Genomic DNA, 19,321 nt, shown 5'->3' on the forward strand with positions numbered 1-19,321 from the left:
AATCAAGTACCAAAAATTTTATGCAATTATTTCCAAAATATTTAAAATGAACTTTGTATCCCTGTCGGATATAACGGATAGTGATACTCCAATGCATAGTCCATTTGCATCGAAATGAAATGTGCAGATTTAATTAATCGATCACTATAACCTAAAAGAAATCCTTTTTATTGGATATCAAAGGTAGTCCATTAACAAAATTCATAGTGACTTTTTACTATTTCCACTCTGAATAGAAATCAGTTGCAACAATTACGAAAGCACTTTATGCTCAAATTTTACTTGTTGACATGTTAAACATGTAACAAAAACCTTAGTTATGTTTCTTTTCTTACCTGGCCACCAAAATGACTCTTTATATCTTGATACATATTGTTCCCACCTGGATATATAATTAGTGGACTATAATGTGCCTCAGAAAAATATTTTTCTTTAACTCATCATCATGAGGAATACAAATTCTTCCTCGATAAAATAGACACCCATCATTTTTGACTTTAAAGTCTTTAGTCTCACTTTTTTTTTCCACAAGTGAAATATTTTTTTTAATCATCTCTCATTTTTTTCTCTTTTTTCTCTTCTCTTTTTCTGTTTTTTCTTCTTATTCTTATTATTTTTCTTCTTTGTTTTCATTTTCTTATAATATATATTTTTTAGCTCTTATGCCATATGCTGAGACAACAAGACTAAGAAAATCAACTTCTGATAGTAAAAACTCACACTTTGAAAGTTTAGCATATATTCTTTTATCCTTAGGTATCTCGATCACAATACAAAGATAAGCATCATGCTCTATCTTTGTATTCGAGTATACCAAAATGTCATCAATACAGACCACCTCAAATTAATCCAAGTAAAATTGAAATACTTGATTCATCAAATCTATGAATACTGCCAGAGCATTTTTCAAACCAAACAGCATCACTACAAACTCGTAGTGTCTATACCATTTTCTAAAAACTATCTTTGGAACATCTTCCTCTTTAATCTGTAACTAATGATACCTCATTCGAATATCAATTTTAGAAAACATTGTTGCATCTTTTAAGTTGATCAAACAAGTCATCAATCCTCAAAATAGGATATTTAATATTGATAGTTACTCTGTTTAACTATCGATAATTTATGCATAATCTCACATATCCATTTTTTAAACAACACCGGTTCACCTCAATGTGAAATACTCAGTCTAAAGAATCCTCAATTTAGCATCTCTTGCAATTGGTTCTTTATTCTCTTAACTCAATCTCAACCATTCGATACGAATCCATAGATACATGATTAATTCCTTGATAACCATCATTATTAAATTCCACCTCTCAATCTGAAAGTAACCCAAATAATAAATCTAAAAATACATATGAACATTCCCAAGTTATGGAAATATAATATGATCTTACTTCAGATACTTGAGTATCTATCAACATAGCTAGAAAAACTATGCATCCTTCATACATCATCTTAATCATAACCATTGCTGATATCACGTTAATGATGATTTCACTTTTTCCTCAATCATTAAATTTTTTTAATTTCTCCGCATTTTTCCAAATTAATCACTTCTTGCGATTATTAACCCAACCTTAATGCAAAGACAACAAACTCAAGATCAAAATGATCTAAAACTCATTAATGATAATCCAATCGGAACCTGAAACTTTTCAAGATTTTGATATTCAATTTCGATCTGTACCATAATTCTTTGCAGCATGAAAGGTTAGACAATCTATTTTAACATATTTACCTTCACAAGGTAACTCTATCCATTTTTATGGACTTGATATATATTCTCAATCCAACTAATAACCATTTGATTCACTATTAACTCAACTTCCTTTAAACTTTTAGCTGAAATCATATTCACCGCTTACTCAATTTCTCTTACTCAAATCAATAATGATTTAAACATTTTAATGCTTAGCTTAAATATTTCTCACTTATTTATACTTACCTAGAGAAACCTCAGAATCATCACTAGATTTAGAAATCTCCTCTGGATCCTTATTCGATTCAACTTTTCTTGTAAGTCATTCAAACTTTTTAATAAATTCTTCCTATTCAAAAACTTCATTAAAAGCTGGGGCGTTTCTTCCACAAAATGGAGAAAAATCCTTTATAACATCCACCCTTCTAAGGTGTTTTACATAAGTCATGTCGAGTCCTTTTTTTTTATTTCAATCTCAACCTTCTTTTCAACATTATCAACATTCTAACCTTTGTCTTTAATTCCAACATTTGAACATAATCAGAATCATCATACATTAGTAAAGAGTATCTTTACTCCCAATAAGCATCATCATAGTATATACACAACTATCAGTAACTTTTGACATCCTAGTGGCATGTATACACTTTTTAACTCAAAACAAACTCGATTTAGTCCTAGAATCGGCTAAACATGTAGCTCTGATGCTAATAAATGTAACACCCTTAACCCGTATAATTATACCTATACAGATTATAGATGTTATCCAAATTTCTAAAACCATTTTCAATCCAAAAGTGATTTAAAACTTATTTAATTAAAATGTTAATTGATATTATAAAAATATCATACCCTAAAAATCATGTTTCGTCATAACAAATTTAATACAAATTATTTTTTATGAACAGTGAATAGTGAACAGTGAGGGTATCGGTACCTGTAGCAGGTTATCGGTACCCCTGTAGCATTCTGGAAAATTTTAAGCGTGGTTACTGTTATTGTAGGAAAGTTCTACTAAAATCAAATACTTTTCTTTTCCCTTGATTCCTTGGAATCAAACACACATGCACTCAACATATCTTCTAATATCTAAATAATACTTTTTGACTTACCATCCGTCTATGGATGAAAAATCATACTGAAATTCAATCAAGTACCCAAAATTTTATGCAATTATTTCCAAAATATTTAAAATGAACTTTGTATCCCTGTCTGATATAACGGATAGTGATACTCCTTGTAGTCGAACTATTTCTTTAATATATAACGCTGCATATTTATCCAATGCATAGTCCATTTGCATCGAAATGAAATGTGCTGATTTAATTAATCGATCACTATAACCTAAAAGAAATCCTTTTTATTGGATATCAAAGGTAGTCCATTAACAAAATTCATAGTGACTTTTTACTATTTCCACTCTGGAATAGAAATCAGTTGCAACAATTACGAAAGCACTTTATGCTCAAATTTTACTTGTTGACTTGTCAAACATGTAACAAAAAACTTAGTAATGTTTCTTTTCTTACCTGGCCACCAAAATGACTCTTTATATCTTGATACATATTGTTCCCACCTGGATATATAATTAGGGGACTATAATGTGCCTCGGAAAAATATTTTTCTTTAACTCATCATCATGAGGAAAATAAATTCTTCCTCGATAAAATAGACACCTATCAGAGTTGACTTCAAAGTCTTTAGTCTCACTTTTTTTCCACAAGTGAAATATTTTTTTAATTATCTCTCATTTTTTTCTCTTTTTCTGTTTTTTTCTTATTCTTATTATTTTTCTTCTTTCTTTTCATTTTCTTATAATATATATTTTTTAGCTCTTATTCCATATGTTGAGACAACAAGACTAAGAAAATCAACTTCTGATAGCAAAAACTCACACTTTGAAAGTTTAGCATATATTCTTTTATCTTTAGGTATCTCGAGCACAATACAAAGATAAGCATCATGCTCTATCTTTGTATTCGAGTATACCAGAAAGTCATCAATACAGACCACCTCAAATTAATCCAAGTAAAATTGAAATACTTGATTCATCAAATCTATGAATACTGCCAGAGCATTTTTCAAACCAAACGCCATCACTATGAACTCGTAGTGTCTATACCATTTTCTAAAAACTATCTTTGGAACATCTTCCTCTTTAATCTGTAACTAATGATATCTCATTCGAATATCAATTTTAGAAAACATTGCTCCTTCATTTAAACTGATCAAACAAGTCATCAATCCTCAAAATAAGATATTTGATCTTGATAGTTATTATGCTTAACTGTCGATAATTTATGCATAATCGCACATATCCATTTTTTTAAACAACACCGGTTGACCTCAATGTGAAATACTCGGTCTAAATAATCCTCAATTTAGCATCTCTTGCAATTGGCTCTTTATTCTCTTAACTCAATCTCAACCATTCGATACGAATCCATATATACATGATTAATGCCTTGATAACCATCAATATTAAATTCCACCTCTCAATCTGAAGGTAACCCAAATAATAAATCTAAAAATACATTTGAACATTCCCAGGTTATGGAAAGATCATATGATCTTACTTCAGATACTTGAGTATCTATCAACATAGCTAGAAAAACTATGCATCTTTCATACATCATCTTAATCATAACCATTGTTGATATCACGTTAGTGATGATTTCACTTTTTCCTCAATCATTAATTTTTTTTTCATTTCTCCGCATTTTTCCAAATTAATCACTTCTTGTGATTATTAGCCCAACCTTAATGCAAAGACAACAAACACAAGATCAAAATGATCTAAAACTCATTAATGATAATCCCATCGAATTCATCAGTAGCATAAGCTCTTGAATCTTTATCAGACATTTACTATTAGTGTGTCTAACACTTGCATTATAAACCATAGGTTTTCCTTTATAATATCACTCGATATCAAGTATAATTGAATATTTATACTTTGAAATTCCTTATTTCATTCTTAAGGAAATATGTATAACTTATCCATATCCAAAAATAATATTCTCGAGCAGTTGAAACATTTTCAATCTCAAATGAAACTCTCAATGTTCACATCGTTCAATAAGAAAACTTGATAAATTTTATTGCAATAACTTCATAGCAATTAATGCTAAAATCACACTATCAAGAAAATTTAATATTTTTCCTCACACTACGAACCTAAAATTTTTCAAGTTCTTGAGATTCAATTTCGATCTGTACCATAATTCTTTGCAGCATGAAAGGTTATACAATCTATTTTCACATATTTACCTTTACATGGTAACTCTATCCATTTTTATGGACTTGATATATATTCTCAATCCAACTCATAACCATTTGATTCACTATTAACTGAACTTCCTTTAAACTTTTAGTGGAAATCATATTTACCACTTACACAATTTCTCTTACTCAAATCAACAATGATTTAAACAATTTAATGCTTAACTTAAATATTTCTCACTTATTTAAGCTTAACTGGAGAAACCTCAGAATCATCACTAGATTTAGAAATCTCCTCTGGATCCTTATCCTTATCCGATTCAACTTTCGAAAAATACTTATAAAACTCATAAAATTTAACCCTTTTTCACTATAAAGTTTCTATTTTGTTTTCAAATTTATTCAACAACACAAATAGAACATTATTAATTACATGCCACTATCTAAATCAAATTCCATCATAGGATGTCTTACTGATATTGAAATATACTCCTTGATGCTTGATGTCACTTTGAACTATTTATTCCACTACTAGCTTTTTACCTACTCATGAAAATCATCACACGTTAAGTATAAACTTATTGAGGCAATTTAAAACAGTAAATAGTGCAATACAATTCATGCATGAATTTCAATGTCAAATTCAAAATGCCATAAAATCATGTTACCAACATGTCTAATATTTTTCCATGATAAAAATAAGATAAAATCTTACCATTTATCCCTTAAGCTTGTAAGCTTATTTTACCAATATACTTACCATTTAATACCATAAGCTCGTAAGCTTATTTTACCAATATACTTACAATTTAATCCCATAAGCTCGTAAGCTTATTTTACCAATATACTTATCATTTAATCCCATAAGCTCGTAAGCTTATTTTACCAATATACTTTCCATTATTCCATAAGCTCGTAAGCTTATTTGCCAGTTTATCATTTATTAACCAATAAACCCTAAATCATAGCCCATAGTATAACAATATGAGGAACCCAGTATAGGAGTCAAATATTGCACCGAAGTGCTGAGGTCGAGCTTTGCTCACCTAATAATGCACCGTAGTACTGAGGTCGAGTTTTACTCACCAAATAATGCACCGTAGTGCTGAGGTTGGGATTTACCCACCTAGTACACCGTAGTGTTTTGTACTATGTCTTCACTAGACACTTTGAGGCCTGCACTATGTGCCTTCTCTAGACACTCTAGTGCTACCTAATATGCAGTTGCTAGACTCTATGGCACGCCATTAAAACCACTGAACCTCAATAACATACTTGGGCATATAGTCAATTTTATTTGATCCATCCATGGCAAAGTATATCAATATCATTTAACATTGGGCAGTTCATACCCACAATATAATTCATGATAAAAATCATATATGTTCATGATAACATCATATGCAAAAATCAGTGATCAATGCATTTTATATTCAACCTTAGACATATTTAGAATATGTCAAATATATGATAAATGACATAATATCATGCTGCTATAAACAAGATTGACTTATCGCAAGTCTTCCTGTTGATGTATAAAACATCCATTTATGATTTCATGCATGTATTGCACTCACCTTGACACTTTATAATTTTCCAAATATTATTCCTCATTATTGTCCACAATAAACCCCTTTCTATTTGACTTTCTTAGATCACAAATCAATCACAATCTGTATAAATAACAAATTCATAATAATACGTTTGTTAGTATTGTACTAACATAAATATATCCCAAAATAACTTCATAATATATTTGAAACTCATTATCTATCAAATTACTCAACTCTTAATAATTCCTTTAAACATTAGAGCTAACTTTTCCAATTTACACAAAATGATCCTTCACCATTTTATCACTTAGATTCTAAATACCAATAATTCCAACATTGAAATTATTACAATTCAAATGCTTTTACAAAAGCATAATTACATTTAAGTACCTCAACTATGCAAATATTGTACTTAAATCATAAATCTTTTCAAACTTCTAAAATAGTCAAATCCATTTCAATTCCTAAACAACAATTTCCAACATAGTACATCAATTATATAACGCTTACACAATAGCCCATCAATTTTCTATATTCAGATAACTCGCACTACCTATAAAGAATCAGTATTATGTATTGATATAGACAATGGAATTTAATTCCATTTATTCCGTTGAAAACTATACTCGAATACGAATCTATCCATATAAATAACTCCTTCTAATTCATTATGTACAATTTATGGTGAATTTTTTCAAAGTTGAGCAACATAATATGTTTTGCAGAATCTGTTGTCCGATTTTTTTCTGACCTTTCTTTGGTTAAAAATTCATATCTTTTTGTATACACCTTGAAATTGATCCCTGTTTGTTTTAAACAAAACTAGATCGATATATGAACACAAATATATAAAAATAACTTCCAAATTATTTTTAATATAATTTATGGTGAATTTTCAAACCCACTTCTAATTTCAAAATATAAACTGTTTTCTTTAACCTCGTCCTTAGGTTCTTCATCAATTCTTAAAACCAATTCTTTAAAATAACTTAATTCTTCATAACCCATAAAACACAAGAAATCAACATCCCCTTCATCAACTTAAGATGAACTTGAACACTAACAATATTATCATGCAATATTGGTACTAAATGATAGCGTTTTTCGCATATAACAATTTTCTATTTTCAGCATACTCGAAATCCTAAGAAAATTGCTTAAAAATTGAATTGAAGCTTACTCTTACCTTAGGAGAAAACCCACGTAGCTTTGGAGAAAAAGATGAACAAATTTGGAATAAATGTGGGGAACATCTCATCTTAATTTACATTATATTCCATTATAAATGAATATAATATTCATTTATAAGACCAAATCACCCTTAAAAAATATTCTTATTCACCATAAAACCATGACAACTCATCCTTATCATATTTCAAAGTCAAAGCTAAATTATTTTGACTTTTATTTCTAAAATTTCCCCTGAAATTTTCAAATCTTGCATTTTAGTCACTAAATTCCACTGTTTCGGTTAAATCTAAAAAATTGCACATTTCCAAACCAAATTTCTCTGATCCAAAATATTAAAATAATATTTCCAACCATTTTATAACATCTTTCAAATTTTTGTAAAACTCAAATTCGATCCGAATTACCAATTTCTTATTGGCTTTAACCTCTTCTAACTTTTCTTTTCAAAATTCCAATTCCAAAAATATGATCTCTATAAAACCCCACTCTCAAGAGTAAACTATATATTTATAGAATGAAATTGTTTTTAGGAAATTTCTCATTTAATTCCCTACAATTTCCAAGTTTTATACTTTGACCATCAAACTTTCAAAATTTTCATTTTGGTCATTATCTAAATTTTTGGAGTATTATGATTATCCCATCCTTAAGAAAATTCATCCTCAAATTTTAAACTTTCTATGAAAACACTAACTCCCCTTTTTCCCTTGAAAATTCATAACTCCCTTTTTATAAGGATTGCACTTCTATTGTAAATTTGTCACCCTAATTTAGGGTTATACTAACTGGTAAGACACGTCCATGCCTTAACTATAAACTTCTTTTGCGATAGCTCAAGATAAACAAGTTGAGCCTGTGCCTTTTATGAAAACCTCTTCTGGTCTTGCCAACTTCTTGAATTCCGATTTTTCCTCTTTACTTTAGGAATTTTGTGAAGATCATGCAAATCATTAGATTTTGAACCTGTTTAATCCAAATCTTCAACATGATATGAAAATGTTATGAAAATTATTTCTTTATATCATCCTCTCTTTCCCCAAGTAACGTCCTCGTCATTATGATTTTGCTAAATCACTTTGACTAGAGGAACCATCTTGTTACGCAGTTCTTTGATTTCTCGAGCTAGGATCCATATTGATTCTTTTTCATAAATCAAATATGGTCAGATCCCAATTTCCTCTGATGAAATGACATATAAAGGATCTTATCGATACTTTCTAAGTATCGACACATAAAAAAATATTATGTACTTTGTCCAACTCTGGTTCTCAATTACCTCCAGAGTTAATGTTAACTGATAAGCCATTAGTCTAACTTTTTTTAATATCTCATAAGATCCAATAAATCTTAGACTTATTTTTCCTTTGCGTTTTGGGTGCAAGATTTTTTTTTCCAAGGCAATACCTTAAGAAAAACATTATCACCTTCATGGAATTCAATCTCTTTTTGCTTCAAAACTGCAAAAGACTTTTGTCGATCAAATACCATCTTGAGATTTTCTTGAATTATTTGTACATTATCATCGATCTCTTTTAATAAATCTGGCCAACAATATTTCGATCTTTAACTTGAACCCATTCAATGGTATTCGACATTTTCTACCATATAAAGTTTCATACGGAGCCATCTTAATGCTCAGTTGATAACTTTTATAGTAGGATAATTCTACTAAAATAAAATACTTTTCTTTTCCCTTGATTCCTTGGAATCAAAAACACATGCACTCAGCATATCTTCTAATATCTAAATAATACTTTTTGACTTACCATCCGTCTATGGATGAAAAATTGTACTGAAATTCAATCAAGTACCCAAAACTTTATACAATTATTTCCAAAATCTTTAAAATGAACTTTGTATCCCTGTCGGATATAATGGATACTGATACTCCTTGTAGTCGAACTATTTCTTTAATATATAACGTTTTATATTTATCCAATGCATAGTCTATTTGCATCGAAATGAAATGTGTCGATTTAATTAACGTATCACTATCACCCAAATGAAATCCTTTTTATTGGATATCAAAGGTAGTCCATTAACAAAATTCATAGTGACTTTTTACTATTTCCACTTTGGAATAGAAATCAGTTGCAACAATTATGAAAGCACTTTATGCTCAGCTTTTACTTGTTTGCATGTCAAACATGTAACAACAAACTTATTAATGTTTCTTTTCGTACCTGTCCACCAAAATGACTCTTTTCATCCTGATACATTTTGTTCCCACCTGGATACATAATTAGTGGACTATAATGTGCCTTAGAAAAATATCTTTCTTCAACTCATCATCATGAGGAATACAAATTCTTCCCAGATAAAATAGACACCCATCAGAGTTGACTTCAAAGTCTTTAGTCTCACTTTTTTTCCACAAGTGAAATATTTTTTTAATCACCTCTCATTTTTTTCTCTTTTTTTTATTTTCTTTTTCTGTTTTTTTCTTCTTCTTTTTCTTTTTCTTCTTTCTTTTCGTTTTCTTATAATATATATGTTTTAGCTCTTATGGCATATGTTGAGACAACAAGACTATGAAAATCAACATCAGATTGCCAAAACTCACACTTTGACAATTTAACATATAACATTTTATCCTTAAGTATCTCGAGCACAGTACAAAGATAGAGCATGCAGTACAAAGATAAGCATCATGCTCTATCTTTGTATTCGAGTATACCAGAATATCATCAATACAGACCACCTCAAATTAATCCAAGTAAAATTGAAATACTTGATTAATCAAATCTATGAATACTGCCAGAGCATTTTTCAAACCAAACGGCATCACTATGAACTCGTAGTGTCTCTACCATGTTCTAAAAACTATCTTTGGAACATCTTCCTCTTTAATCTGTAACTAATGATATCTCATTCGAATATCAATTTTAGAAAACATTGTTGCATCTTTTAAGCTGATCAAATAAGTCATCAATCCTTAAAATAGGATATTTTTTCTTGATAGTTACTCTGTTTAACTATCGATAATTTATGCATAATCTCACATATCCATTTTTTTTAAACAACACCAGTTCACCTCAATGTGAAATACTCGGTCTAAAGAATCCTCAATTTAGCATCTCTTGCAATTGGTTCTTTATTCTCTTAACTCAATCTCAACCATTCGATACGAATCCATAGATACATGATTAATGCGTTGATAACCATCAATATTAAATTACACCACTCAATCTGAAAATAACAAATCTAAAAATACATATGAACATTCCCAAGTTACGGAAATATCATATGATCTTACTTCAGATACTTGAGTATCTATCAACATAGCTAGAAAAACAATACATCCTTCATACGTCATCTTAATCATAACCATTGCTGATATCACATTAATGATGATTTCACTTTTTCCTTAATCATTAATTATTTTTAATTTCTCCGCATTTTTCCAAATTAATCACTTCTTGCGATTATTATCCTAACCTTAAAGAAAAGCTAACCAACTCAAGATCAAAATGATCTAAAACTCATTAATGATAATCCCATCGCATTCATCAGTAACATAAGCTCCTGAATCTTTATCGGACATTTACTATTAGTCCGTCTAACACTTGTATTATGAACCATAGGTTTTCCTTTATAATATCACTCAATATCAAGTAGAATTGGATATTTCTACTTTCAAATTCCTTATTTCATTCTTAAGGAAATATGTATAACTTATCCATATCCAAAAATAATATTCCTGAGCATTTGAAACATTTTCAATCTCAAATGAAAGTCTCAATGTTCACATCGTTCATTTAAGAAAACTTGATAAATTTTATTGCAATAACTTCATAGCAGTTAATGCTAAAATCACACTATCAAGCAAATTTACTATTTTTCCTCACACTACGAACCTGAAACTTTTCAAGTTTTTGATATTCAATTTCGATCTGTACCATAATTCTTTGCAGCATGAAAGGTTAGACAGTCCATTTTAACATATTTACCTTCACAAGGTAACTCTATCCATTTTTATGGATATGATATATATTCTCAATCCAACTCATAACTATTTGATTCACTATTAACTCAACTTCCTTTAAAATTGTAGCGGAAATCATATTCACCGCTTACTCAATTTCTCTTACTCAAATCAACAATGATTTAAACAATTTAATGCTTAGCTTAAATATTTCTCACTTATTTATGCTTACCTAGAGAAACCTCAGAATCATCACTAGATTTAGAAATTTTCTCTGGATCCTTATCCGATTCAACTTTTCTTGTAAGTCATTCAAACTTTTTAATCAATTCTTCCTATTCAAAAAGCTTCATTAAAAGCTGGGGCATTTCTTCTACAAAATGGAGAAAAATCCTTTATAACATCCACCCTTCTAAGGTGTTTTACATAAGTCATGTCGGGTCCTTTTTTTCGATTTCAATCTCAACCTTCTTTTCAACATTATCAACATTCTAACCTTTGTCTTTAATTCCAACATCTGACCATAATCAGAATCATCATACATTAGTAAAGAGTATCTTTACTCCCAATAAGCATCATCATAGTATATATACAACTATCAGTAACTTTTGACATTCTAGTGGCATGTATACACTTTTTAACACAAAACAAACTCAATTTAGTCCTAGAATCGGCTAAACCTATAGCTCTGAAGCCAATATATGTAACACCCATAACCCGTATAATTATACCTATACAGATTATAGATGTTATCCGAATTTCTAAAACCATTTTCAATCCAAAAGTGATTTAAAATTTATTTAATTGAAATGATAACTGGTATTATAAAAATATCATATCATAAAAATCATGTTTCGTTATAACAAATTTAAAACAAAATATTTTTTATAAACAGTGAACAGTGAGGGTATCGGTACCTGTAGCAGGGTATCGGTACCCCTGTAGCATTTTGGAAATTTTTAAGCGTGGTTACTGTTATTGTAGGAAAATTCTACTAAAATCAAATACTTTTCTTTTCCCTTGATTCCTTGGAATCAAACACACATGCACTCAGCATATATTCTAATATCTAAATAATACTTTTTGACTTATCATCCGTCTATGAATTAAAAATCATACTGAAATTCAATCAAGTACCCAAAACTTTATGCAATTATTTTATAAATCTTTAAAATAAACTTTGTATCCCTGTCGGATATAATGGATATGGATACTCCTTGTACTCGAACTATTTCTTTAATAAATAACGTTGCATATTTATCCAACGCATAGTCCATTTGCATCGAAATGAAATTTTCCGATTAAATTAACCGATCACTATAACCCAAATGAAATCCTTTTTATTGGATATAAAAGGTAGGCCATTAACAAAATTCATAGTGACTTTTTACTATTTCCACTCTGGAATAGAAATTAGTTGCAACAATTACGAGCACTTTATGCTCAGCTTTTACTTGTTGACATGACAAACATGTAACAACAAACTTAGTAATGTTTCTTTTCGTACCTGTCCACCAAAATGACTCTTTACATCTTGATACATTTTGTTCCCACCTGGATACATAATTAGTGGACTATAATGCGCCTCAGAAAAATATATTTCTCCAACTCATCATCATAAGGAATACAAATTCTTCCTCGATAAGATAGACACCCATCAAAGTTGACTTCAAAGTCTTTAGTCTCACTTTTTTCCACAAGTGAAATAATTTTTTAATTATCTCTCATTTTTTTCTCTTTTTTCTTTTTTTTTCTATTTTTTTTCTTTTTCTTTTTCCTTTTCTTCGTTCTTTTCATTTTCTTATAATATATATTTTTTAGCTCTTATGCCATATGCTGAGATAACAAGACTAAGAAAATCAACTTCTGATAGTCGAAACTCACACTTTGACAGTTTAGCATATAACTTTTTATCCTTAAGTATCTCGAGCACAGTACAAAGATAAGCATCATGCTCTATCTTTGTATTCGAGTATACCAGAATGTCATCAATACAAACCACCTCAAATTAATCCAAGTAAAATTGAAATACTTGATTCATCAAATCTATGAATACTGCCATAGCATTTTTCAAACCAAACGGCATCACTACGAACTTGTAGTGTCTATACCATGTTCTAAAAACTATCTTTGGAACATCTTCCTCTTTAATATGTAACTAATGATATCTCATTCGAATATCAATTTTAGAAAACATTGCTACTTCTATTAAGCTGATCAAACAAGTCATCAATCCTCAAAATAGGATATTTGATCTTGTTAGTTACTCTGCTTAACTATCGATAATTTATGCATAATCGCACATATCTATTTATTTTAAACAACACTGATTCACCTCAATGTGAAATACTCGGTCTAAAGAATCCTCAATTTAGCAGCTCTTGCAATTGGTTCTTTATTCTCTTAACTCAATCTCAACCATTCGATAGGAATCCATATATACATGATTAATTCCTTGATAACCATCAATATTAATTTCCACCTCTCAATCTGAAGATAACCCAAATAATAAATCTAAAAATACATATGAACATTACCAAGTTATGGAAATATCATATGATCTTACTTCAGATACTTGAGTATCTATCAACATAGCTAGAAAAACTATGCGTCCTTCATACATCATCTTAATCATAACAATTGCTGATATCACGTTAGTGATGATTTCACTTTTTCCTCAATCATTAAATTTTTTTAATTTCTTCGCATTTTTTCAAATTAATCACTTCTTGCGATTGCGATTATTAACCCAATCTTAATGCAAACATAAACAACTCAAGATCAAAATGACCTAAAACTCATTAATGACAATCCCATCGGATTCATCAGTAACATAAGATCCTGAATCTTTATCGGACATTTACTATTAGTCTGTCTAACACTTGTATTATGAACCATAGGTTTTCCTTTATAATATCACTCGATATCAAGTAGAATTGAATATTTCTACTTTCAAATTCCTTATTTCATTCTTAAGGAAATATGTATAACTTATCCATATCAAAAAATAATATTCTCGAGTAGTTGAAACATTTTCAATCTCAAATGAAAGTCTCAATGTTCACATCGTTCAATAAGAAAACTTGATAAATTTTATTGCAATAACTTCATAGCAGTTAATGATAAAATCACACTATCAATCAAATTTACTATTTTTCCTCACACTACGAACCTGAAACTTTTCAAGTTCTTGAAATTCAATTTCGATCTGTACTATAATTCTTTGCAAAAGGAAAGGTTAGACAATTCATTTTTCACATATTTACCTCCACAAGGTAACTCTATCCATTTTTATGGACTTGATATTTATTTTCAATCCAACTCATAACCATTTGATTCACTATTAACTGAACTTCCTTTAAACTTTTAGCGGAAATCATATTTAGTGCTTACTCAATTTCTCTTACTCAAATCAACAATGATTTAAACAATTTAATGCTTAGCTTAAATATTTCTCACTTATTTATGCTTACCTGGAGAAACCTCATAATCATCACTAGATTTAGAAATCTCCTCTGGATCCTTATCCGATTCAACTTTTCTTGTAAGTCACTCAAACCTTTTAATCAATTCTTCCTATTCAAAAACTTCATTAAAAGCTGGGGAATTTCTTCAACAAAATGGAGAAAAATCCTTTATAACATCCACCCTTCTAAGGTGTTTTACATAAGTCATGTCGGGTTCTTTTTTTTTATTTCAATCTCAACTTTCTTTTCAACATTATCAACATTATAACCTTTGTCTTTCATTCCAATATCTGAACATAATCAGAATCATCATCCATTAGTAAAGAGTAACTTTACTCCCAATAAGCATCATCACATTATATATACAACTATCAGTAACTTTTGACATCCTAGTGGCATGTATACAATTTTTAACTCAAAACAAACTCAATTTAGTCCTAGAATCGGCTAAACCTGTAGCTCTGATGCTAATAAATGTAACACCATTAACCCATATAATTATACCTATACAGATTATAGATATCCGAATTTCTAAAACCATTTTCAATCCAAAACTGATTTAAAATTTATTTAATTGAAATGGTAACTGATATTATAAAAATATCATATCATAAAAATCATGTTTCGTTATAACAAATTTAATACAAAATATTTATTTATGAACAGTGAATAGTGAAGGTATCGGTACCCCTGTAGCATTATGGAAATTTTTAAGCGTGGTTACTGTTATTGTAGGAAAATTGTATTAAAATCAAATACTTTTCTTTTCCCTTGATTCCTTGGAATCAAACACAACATACCTTCTAATATCTAAATAATACTTTTTGACTTACCATCCGTCTATGAATTAAAAATCGTTCTGAAATTCAATCATGTACCCAAAACTTTATGCAATTATTTCATAAATCTTTAAAATGAACTTTGTATCCCTGTCGAATATAATGGATATTGATACTCCTTGTAGTCGAACAATCACCATATTAGCAAGTCGTTTTCTAATCTCATCCTGATCAAAATGCCATAATCTAGGAACACTAATTGCTTCAATAGTCCCATCAGCATTGCATGCCATAATCTAGGAACACTAATTGCTTCAATAGTCCCATCAGCATTGCATTGTGTCTTAGATTCAAAATCTGAGATTGTTTGTTTTGTATCTGCATTAAAAGGGGCTTTTTGTACCGATTAGTGTGACGTTTCATGGCATTATTTTCATTATTAGATGCACAAGATATTTTTGAGAACAGTAAATGCATTCAACAAGAGATATTTCACCCTCTCATACTTTAAAATGATCCCATACAGCAGAGGTTTTTTTTTTTCTTTTTACCTCTTTCACTTGTAGCTTCAACGGTATTTTCCCTTTCCTTTTGTTTTTTGTACTTGTTGGAGTCTCCATCACAATATCAGGTTCCTTAGATGACACAGCTGAGGAAGATATATTTCTTAAATCATCGTTTTCTCCCATTATCGACATAATCTAAAACAATTATTACATTAGTACACAAACATAAATAATTTTACGTTTACTATGCTTTGAATTATCATTCCATCGACACTATAAGTAAACATGTAAAGCCTGTTCACATTAATAAGATCTCAAAGAAGAAAAGCTATATATGAATATATGATGGCCTTTTATCAAGGTCTGTCTATTATGATGGCTGCTAAAGTTAGGCAGTGTAAAACTAGTGAACTAAATAAGAAACACACTACATAGCAGAATACAAACCAGGGTATTGAAATTGTGTGAACGTTTATTTCATCATGTAAAAATAGTCAAGTCCATTCCAATAAACCAGGATTTGTCTATTTGATAAAGTACAATAAATGAATAAATATAACACCACATGTTTAAACACAACATCACTTGGAGAGAGAGACACATACAAGGATTGAAAGTCTAATCCAGAGTGTTCGTTACCCCTAGAATGAACTAACAAAAATAGGAACTATAGGCATTAGGAATACAGGGACTATAGGCATTAGGAAGAATTAAACCAAAAATATGAAGTAGTTCTCAAAGATGCTGAAATTCTGGGTTTTTATTCAACTATCATTTCATTTGGGGCTAAGATCTTCTACAACAGTACCCAAATTTAAAACCAATTAAAAACATATACAAATTCATTTAATTTCTAGAAGAGATCAAAACATAAAATTTCAGCTTTGCAATGAACAAATTTTGTTTGATCTTGAACGATGAGACTTACTTGGAGAGTGCAGATGGAGATGAAATAGCACCAGTTTGGGTCTCTCGCAGCCTCACCTGCTTGATTGGTCGCTTGATTGTCCGGCGACCGTGCGTGAACGCCTGAACGATGGCTTGTGAAAAATGGGAAAAAGGGATTCGTGCGTGAGAAAGGGAATAAGGGATTGAAGTGTTTTGATTTTTTAATAAAATATACTAAAAGTAAAACAACAAAGCTGAAAGGGTACGGGTACCGGGTCGGTTAAGTCATATTTTATGACCCGGGTCCAACCCGAAAACCTGAGAAAAATAGCGGGTCAAATATTCAACTCAAAAAATTCAGTTATTTTAAATATATAACACAATTTTTTATCGAATCAGTGGGTCGACAAATTGAATCATCCTGATCGTGTAATTTTAAATATCCTAAGTACCGCTACCTAGTCAACAACTCACACATTTTAAAATTGATCTATATATATCTATGGAAAAATCACACAATTTGATAAAAATTTTCAACAAAATTATATTTTTGAAATTTTCAATTCTTTAGGCTTTTTAGTGGAACAACTCTTGTTCCTTTTGCATGAAACCAATACCCACGTCGCCACAATCAATTTTGTTACCATTTAATAAATAATGAAATAGATTAAAAGGCTAAAAATATTATTATAATATATTATTACTTCTGATTAAAATTTTAATCAACTATGATTTTAAATAATTTTTTTTTTTTGAAAATCATATAAACTTGAAATGAATCAAATAATTAAAGCATAAAGTATGAATCTCATACAAAAATACCATACAACAAATTTAAAATTGAATCCATATCATACAAGTGAATCTGATGTCACTATTGGAATCATCCTCGTGTATTGGAATTGCCAGTACATTCCATGGAAAATGAAAGAAATTAATTTAGCTATCTCTAGAGATTCATGTAGGATTGAGGAATCCGTGAAGAATGAAGTAAAATATTATCTTATTTTACCTGTGAATAAAATGTTGAGATGACGCCTATAATTCCCAATCCACTTGACGTGATGTCGAACGAATTAGAACGTGAAACATTCTACTCTTTACGTCGTCCACCCAACTAAAACAAACATGAGCAAAGAACAAATCAGAAATTTTTTCCAATGTTTTCAAAATCGGACCGGACATTGAACCAGTGAAAGTACTGGTTCATTGGTTTACTGGTTCAACCGCGGTTGAACCGGATTTTATATAAAATAATATATTTTTTAATTTTATATAATATTTAAAGCAATATTAATATATATGTAACACTTTTTTTAAGTTTACAATATTAGAAGGTATAAAAATATCACAAGTCATAACATGTATAAATGAAAAACCATAAAATCAAGTGAAACAAAATGATTCAAATCAACTACAACATAATATTTAAGGTAAAACATATTAAATAATAAATATAATTATATAACTATAATCAAAAAAATAAAATTGGGGCTTAAAAAAATTATAACAAATGATGTCATTTGGTTTAATTGTTTTAAAAAAAACATTCCCACATGGCTAAGAAACATAGAAGAGTATCCCAAAAGTTTAAAGAGTAAAAATATGAGAACAAAACAATCTCACATGGCTAAGAAACATAGAAGAGCATCCCAATTTACTTCTATAAATAATAGAGGTAATTTGACATTCAAAATCATGTAGCTTTTTGGTGAGCACAAAGCGAACTATTCTTTCGCTTCAATTGAGCTCAAATTTTAGGCTTCAATTGAGCTCAAATTTTAGGCTTCAATCGAACTTCTAATTTTTTTTTTTGAGTTCAAGCCTTTTCGATTTCAAGTTTTAATATTATATTTCGAGTTGATAATTTTTAGCTCGTGAGTTTTTGAGTCGAGTTGAGCTTACTTTTAAAGTTTTCGAGTTCGAGTCGAGCTCAGCAATACTCGAATTTGACTCGGCTCGTTGAACAAACGACGTCGTTTGGTTTAATTTTTTTTAAAGAAAAAAAGTGAACCGGCGGTTCAAACCGGTTTTGCCGGTTTTCAGCCGGTTCACCCCGATTTCCCCGGTTTTCAGCCGGTTCTT

General features: G+C 29.7%; 1 long non-coding RNA gene across 1 annotated transcript; it reads right to left on the reverse strand.

Moving 5' to 3' along the window:
• Window positions 1-16,146: 16,146 nt before the first annotated feature.
• On the reverse strand, window positions 16,147-17,426 carry LOC120158708. Its single transcript, XR_005519269.1, has 3 exons — window positions 17,277-17,426; window positions 16,394-16,543; window positions 16,147-16,220 (listed from the first exon to the last, which is right to left on the reverse strand). It is a non-coding gene; the product is annotated as an uncharacterized LOC120158708 (long non-coding RNA).
• Between the last annotated feature and the right edge of the window lie 1,895 nt (window positions 17,427-19,321).

Source organism: Hibiscus syriacus, unplaced genomic scaffold (assembly GCF_006381635.1).
Source record: "Hibiscus syriacus cultivar Baekdansim isolate YM2019G1 unplaced genomic scaffold, ASM638163v2 tig00111330_pilon, whole genome shotgun sequence".
Classification (NCBI taxonomy): Eukaryota; Viridiplantae; Streptophyta; class Magnoliopsida; order Malvales; family Malvaceae; genus Hibiscus; species Hibiscus syriacus.